Here is a 6665-nt window from a genome sequence, read left to right as displayed (position 1 = left end):
CTTATTAACAACGCATCGATCGCACTACGGACCGGCAGTTGAAGAACAGTTTTGGGCCTGATGCACATGTCGGCCCTGTGGACCGGTAGGAAATTTCTGTGGACTGGCACCAGTCCATGGACCGGTAGTTGAAGAACACTGCTGTAACCGGTGTCTGTCAAAAAGAACACCGGTTACAGAATCCACCCCCCCCCCCCAGCAACGATCACGTAAGAAGAGAGCCAATCTCTCCTGCCGCAGTCCACACACCCCGATTGGATCGGACAGGAGGGAGCCCAGGCCCTCCTGCCAGGCAACTCCCCGCCCCTCTCGACATGACTGGGGCAGAAGGGAGCCCAAGCCCTCCTGCCCGAACAACCCCCACCCTCCCCGACACGATCAGGGCAGGAGGCAGCCCAAGCCCTCCTGCACTGGCGACCCCCTTACCCCCGAACACGACCCGTGAGACTGCCCGCCGACCGCCCCCCCCCCCCCGTACCTTAAGAAAGTTGGACGGATGGGTCCCAAGCCCGTCCATCCAGAAGGCCTGCCATCCTCAGAATGGCAGGCCTTAGGACCTGATTGGACCAGGTCCCTCAAGCCCCACCTACAGGTGGGGCCTGAGGCACCTGGGCCAACCACTTAGCACACCTCAGGGCTCCTTTTACTAAGCCGCGCTAGCGGTTTAATGCGCGTAATAGCGTGTGCTAAACCACGGGACATGCTAACCGCTACCACCTCCTCTTGAGCAGGCGGTAGTTTTTGGCCAGCACAGGGGTTAGCGCATGATGAAAAATCACGTGCGTTAACCCCACTAGCGCAGCTTAGTAAAAGGAGCCCTTAGTAAAAGAGGGCCTAAATGTTAATGAAATATTTGATAAATTGATATAATTAATGAGTTTAAAAACTACTTATTAATTTAGAATTCATTATTAATGAATTGATTAAGTAACATATAATATACTGTTAGGTTGGGGATGTTAGGATTTTCACATTTTAAATTGAACATCAAGTGTTTTGGGTTCTCTTTTAGAAACTGGTGTATGTATTCAAGGAGGCATAGCCCCTGACGAAACCAAGAGTGAAACGGTTGGGCAGCCATCGGGCATAAAGATAAGTGCCTTCCTTTTACAACACTTTAAGCACTTTATAATTGTACTAGTGTTTAAGCCCGTTACATTAATGGGTGCTAGAATATATGTCTGTCTTTCTTTCTTTCTGTCTCCCTCCCGCTGTCTTTCTTTGTCTGTCTCTCTCCCTGGCCCCTTTTGTCTGTCTGCCTTTCTGTCTCTCTCCCTGCCCCTGTTTCTTTCTTCCTTTCTTTCTGTCTCCATCCTGCTGTCTATCTTTCTCCCTCCCTCCCACTGTCTTGTCTGTCTTTCTTTCTTTCTATCTGTCTCTCTCCCTGCCCCCTATGCAGCAGCAGCATTTCTCTCCCCACCACTTCCCTGTGAAGCAGCAACAGCAGCATTCCCTCCACCTCCATTTCCCTGTGCAGCAGCATTTCCCCCACCCCACTTCCCTGTGCAGCAGCAGCATTTCCCTCCCCCCGCTTCCTTGTGCAGCAACAGCAGCAGCATTCTCTCACCCTCCATTTCCCTGTGCAGCAGCATTTCCCTCCCCTACTCCACTTCACTGTGCAGCAGAAGTATTTCCCTCCCCCTCCACGTCCCTGTGCATCAGCAGCAGCATTTCCCCCTACCCCCCCTTCCCTTTCTGTGGTCTGGCCTGCTCCCTTAGTCCCTTGCCGCCCCCCCCCCCTTTCCTTTCCTTCCCGCGGTTTGGCCGGCTCCCTTAGTCCCTTGCTGGAGTTTATTTTTAAGTTTTAAGGTGCCGCCACGGCTCCTCTCATGATCCCCGCCTGCGTCGGAAGCCTTCTCCAAAGCAGGTGCGACTTGTGAGAGGAGCCGCTGTCGCAGCTTTTAACTTAAAAACAAACTTCGGCTAGTAGGGCCGTATTTCCTGGATGGAGGACTGGCGCTTCGATGGCTTGAGGAGGTGGAAGCAGGGAGGCCAGCGCTTTTCAATTTCTCTGTCGGCCACTGACACAGCTAAGCGCGCATGCGCACTCCTGCCGGCCATGGACCTTCGGATCACGCAGGTAGGAGTGCGCATGAGCGCTTAACATTTTATTATAGTAGATAGAGCCTGTTAAAAATAAATTAAAATCAATTTGCACACGTCACTTTACCAAGACCGATGATAAACACATCACCCCAGCAAAGGCACAAAAAAAAATCAAGAAGTAGTCACTTGGTTGTTTGAGGTCTGGTAATAAAATTCACTTGATATGAGTTTGATCTCTATCCTATTCGAGTAAACAGCAGGAGAAATTCATTCATTATATAGTATACTAGCTGATGCCCCGGCGTTGCACGGGTATTTAATTATAGCAATAACACTGTAAATGGATTCAAATAAAGATACTTCATAGTGGTGAATAAAATTATTTTTTTACAGCTTTATAAAAAGTACAATATTCAAATTATAATGTGAAATATTTGACAAAATGAATACAATACAACTAACACAAAACTTGATTATAAACAACATTTTTAGTTTCACCTCCAGGAGCAAGAACATATAAATTCTTGGGTGAAGAGACCCCCAGAACATATCACCCCAGTTAGTGAGGGATCTGCATACCAAGTTTCGTTCAAATCGGTCAAGCCGTTTTAGATTTACTGTGAGAATGGCAGCTTTTTACATTTTTTCCATTGACATGAATGGGTGAAATCTGATGTTCTGTTTGTAGCTCCGCCCACGTGTGCAGGTGGGCCGCGAGACCCCCAGGACATATCACCCCAGGTAGTTGGAATTACTGTGAGAATGGCAGCTTTTTACATTTTTCCCATTGACTTGAATGAGTGAAATCTGAAGTTATGTTTGTAGCTCCGCCCACGTGTGCAGTTGGGCTGCGAGACCCCCAGAACATATCATCCCGAGTAGTGAGGGATCCGCATACCAAGTTTCATTCAAATCGGGCAAGCCGGTTTTGCAGAGGCAGTTTTTACATTTTTTCCATTGACATGAATGGGTGAAATCTGATTTTCTGTTTGTAGCTCCGCCCAGGTGTGCAGGTTGGCCGCGAGACCCCCAGAACATATCACCCCAGGTAGTGAGGGATCTGCATACCAAGTTTCGTTCAAATCGGTCAAGCCGGTTTTGAATTACTGTGAGAATGGCAGCTTTTTACATTTTTTCCATTGACATGAATGGGTGAAATCTGATTTTCTGTTTGTAGCTCCGCCCACGTGTGCAGGTGGGCCGCGAGACCCCCAGAACATATCACCCCAGGTAGTGAGGGATCTGCATACCAAGTTTCGTTCAAATCGGTCAAGCCGTTTTTGAATTACTGTGAGAATGGCAGCGTTTTACATTTTTTCCATTGACATGAATGGGTGAAATCTGATGTTCTGTTTGTAGCTCCGCCCACGTGTGCAGGTGGGCCGCGAGACCCTCAGAACATATCACCCCAGGTAGTTGGAATTACTGTGAGAATGGCAGCTTTTTACATTTTTTCCATTGACATGAATGGGTGAAATCTGATTTTCTGTTTGTAGCTCCGCCCACGTGTGCAGGTGGGCCGCGAGACCCCCAGAACATATCACTCCAGGTAGTGAGGGATCTGCATACCAAGTTTCGGTCAAATCGGTCAAGCCGTTTTTGAATTACTGTGAGAATGGCAGCTCTTTACATTTTTTCCATTGACATAAATGGGTGAAAACTGGTTTTCTGTTTGTAGCTCCGCCCACGTGTGCAGGTGGGCAGCGAGACCCCCAGAACATATCACCCCAGGTAGTGAAGGATCTGCATATCAAGTTTCGTTCAAATCGGTCCCACAGCTTTTTACATTTTTCCCATTGACTTGAATGGGTGAAATCTGATTTTCTGTTTGTAGCTCCGCCGACGTGTGCAGGTGGGCCGCGAGACCCCCAGAACATATCACCCCAGGTAGTGAGGGATCTGCAAACCAAGTTTCGTTCAAATCGGTCCCACAGCTTTTTACATTTTTACCATTGACTTGAATGGGTGAAATCAGATTTTCTGTTTGTAGCTCCGCCCACGTGTGCAGGTGGGCCGCGAGACCCCCAGAACATATCACCCCAGGTAGTGAGGGATCTGCATACCAATTTTCGTCCAAATTGGTCACAGTGAGAATGGCAGCTTTTTACATTTTTTCCATTGACATGAATAGGGGAAATCTGATTTTCTGTTTGTAGCTCCGTCCACGTGTGCAGGAGGGCCGCGAGACCCCCAGAACATATCACCCCAGGTAGTGAGGGATCTGCATACCAAGTTTCGTTCAAATCGGTCAAGCCGGTTTTGAATTACTGTGAGAATGGCAGCTTTTTACATTTTTTCATTGACATGAATGGGTGAAATCTGATTTTATGTTTGTAGCTCCGCACACGTGTGCAGGTGGGCCGCGAGACCCCCAAAACATATCACCCCAGGTAGTGAGGGATCTGCATACCAAGTTTCGTTCAAATCGGTCAAGCCGTTTTTGCGTTGGCAGCTGTTTTACAATTTTTCCATTGACATGAATGGGTGAAATCTGATTTTATGTTTGTAGCTCCGCCCACATGTGCAGGTGGGCCGCGAGACCCCCAGAACATATCACCCCAGGTCGTGAGGGATCAGCATACCAAGTTTAGTTCAAATCGGTCCCACAGCTTTTTACATTTTTCCCATTGACTTGAATGGGTGAAATCTGAAGTTATGTTTGTAGCTCCGCCCACGTGTTCAGTTGGGCTGCGAGACCCCCAGAACATATCATCCCGGGTAGTGAGGGATCCGCATACCAAGTTTCGTTCAAATCGGGCAAGCCGGTTTTGCAGAGGCAGTTTTTACATTTTTTCCATTGACATGAATGGGTGAAATCTGATTTTCTGTTTGTAGCTCCGCCCAGGTGTGCAGGTTGGCCGCGATACCCCCAGAACATATCACCCCAGGTAGTGAGGGATCTGCATACCAAGTTTCGTTCAAATCGGGCAAGCCGTTTTTGCGTTGGCAGCTGTTTTACATTTTTTCCATTGACATGAATGGGTGAAATCTGATTTTATGTTTGTAGCTCCGCCCACATGTGCAGGTGGACCGTGAGACCCCCAGAACATATCACCCCAGGTAGTGAGGGATCCGCATACCAAGTTTCGTTCAAATCGGTCAAGCCATTTTTGAATTACTGTGAGAATGGCAGCGTTTTACATTTTTTCCATTGACATGAATGGGTGAAATCTGATGTTCTGTTTGTAGCTCCGCCCACGTGTGCAGGTGGGCCACGAGACCCCCAGAACATATCACCCCAGGTAGTTGGAATTACTGTGAGAATGGCAGCTTTTTATATTTTTTCCATTGACATGAATGGGTGAAATCTGATTTTCTGTTTGTAGCTCCGCCCACGTGTGCAGGTGGGTCGCGAGACCCCCAGAACATATCACCCCAGGTAGTGAGGGATCTGCATACCAAGTTTCGGTCAAATCGGTCAAGCCGTTTTTGAATTACTGTGAGAATGGCAGCTCTTTACATTTTTTCCATTGACATGAATGGGTGAAATCTGGTTTTCTGTTTGTAGCTCCGCCCACGTGTGCAGGTGGGCAGCGAGACCCCCAGAACATATCACCCCAGGTAGTGATGGATCTGCATATCAAGTTTCGTTCAAATCGGTCCCACAGCTTTTTACATTTTTCCCATTGACTTGAATGGGTGAAATCAGATTTTCTGTTTGTAGCTCCGCCCACGTGTGCAGGTGGGCCGCGAGACCCCCAGAACATATCACCCCAGGTAGTGAGGAATCTGCATACCAAGTTTCGTTCAAATCGGTCCCACAGCTTTTTACATTTTTTCCATTGACTTGAATGGGTGAAATCTGATTTTCTGTTTGTAGCTCCGCTGACGTGTGCAGGTGGGCCGCGAGACCCCCAGAACATATCACCCCAGGTAGTGAGGGATCCGCATACCAAGTTTCATTCAAATCGGTCAAGCCGGTTTTGAATTACTGTGAGAATGGCAGCTTTTTACATTTTTTCATTGACATGAATGGGTGAAATCTGATTTTATGTTTGTAGCTCCGCACACGTGTGCAGGTGGGCCGCGAGACCCCCAGAACATATCACCCCAGGTAGTGAGGGATCAGCATACCAAGTTTCGTTCAAATCGGTCAAGCCGTTTTTGCGTTGGCAGCTGTTTTACAATTTTTCCATTGACATGAATGGGTGAAATCTGATTTTATGTTTGTAGCTCCGCCCACATGTGCAGGTGGGCCGCGAGACCCCCAGAACATATCACCCCAGGTCGTGAGGGATCAGCATACCAAGTTTAGTTCAAATCGGTCCCACAGCTTTTTACATTTTTCCCATTGACTTGAATGGGTGAAATCTGAAGTTATGTTTGTAGCTCCGCCCACGTGTTCAGTTGGGCTGCGAGACCCCCAGAACATATCATCCCGGGTAGTGAGGGATCCGCATACCAAGTTTCGTTCAAATCGGGCAAGCCGGTTTTGCAGAGGCAGTTTTTACATTTTTTCCATTGACATGAATGGGTGAAATCTGATTTTCTGTTTGTAGCTCCGCCCAGGTGTGCAGGTTGGCCGCGATACCCCCAGAACATATCACCCCAGGTAGTGAGGGATCTGCATACCAAGTTTCGTTCAAATCGGGCAAGCCGTTTTTGCGTTGGCAGCTGTT

This window comes from Geotrypetes seraphini, chromosome 4 (genome assembly GCF_902459505.1).
Source record: "Geotrypetes seraphini chromosome 4, aGeoSer1.1, whole genome shotgun sequence".
Classification (NCBI taxonomy): Eukaryota; Metazoa; Chordata; class Amphibia; order Gymnophiona; family Dermophiidae; genus Geotrypetes; species Geotrypetes seraphini.
Note: the sequence above shows the minus strand (reverse complement) of the source record.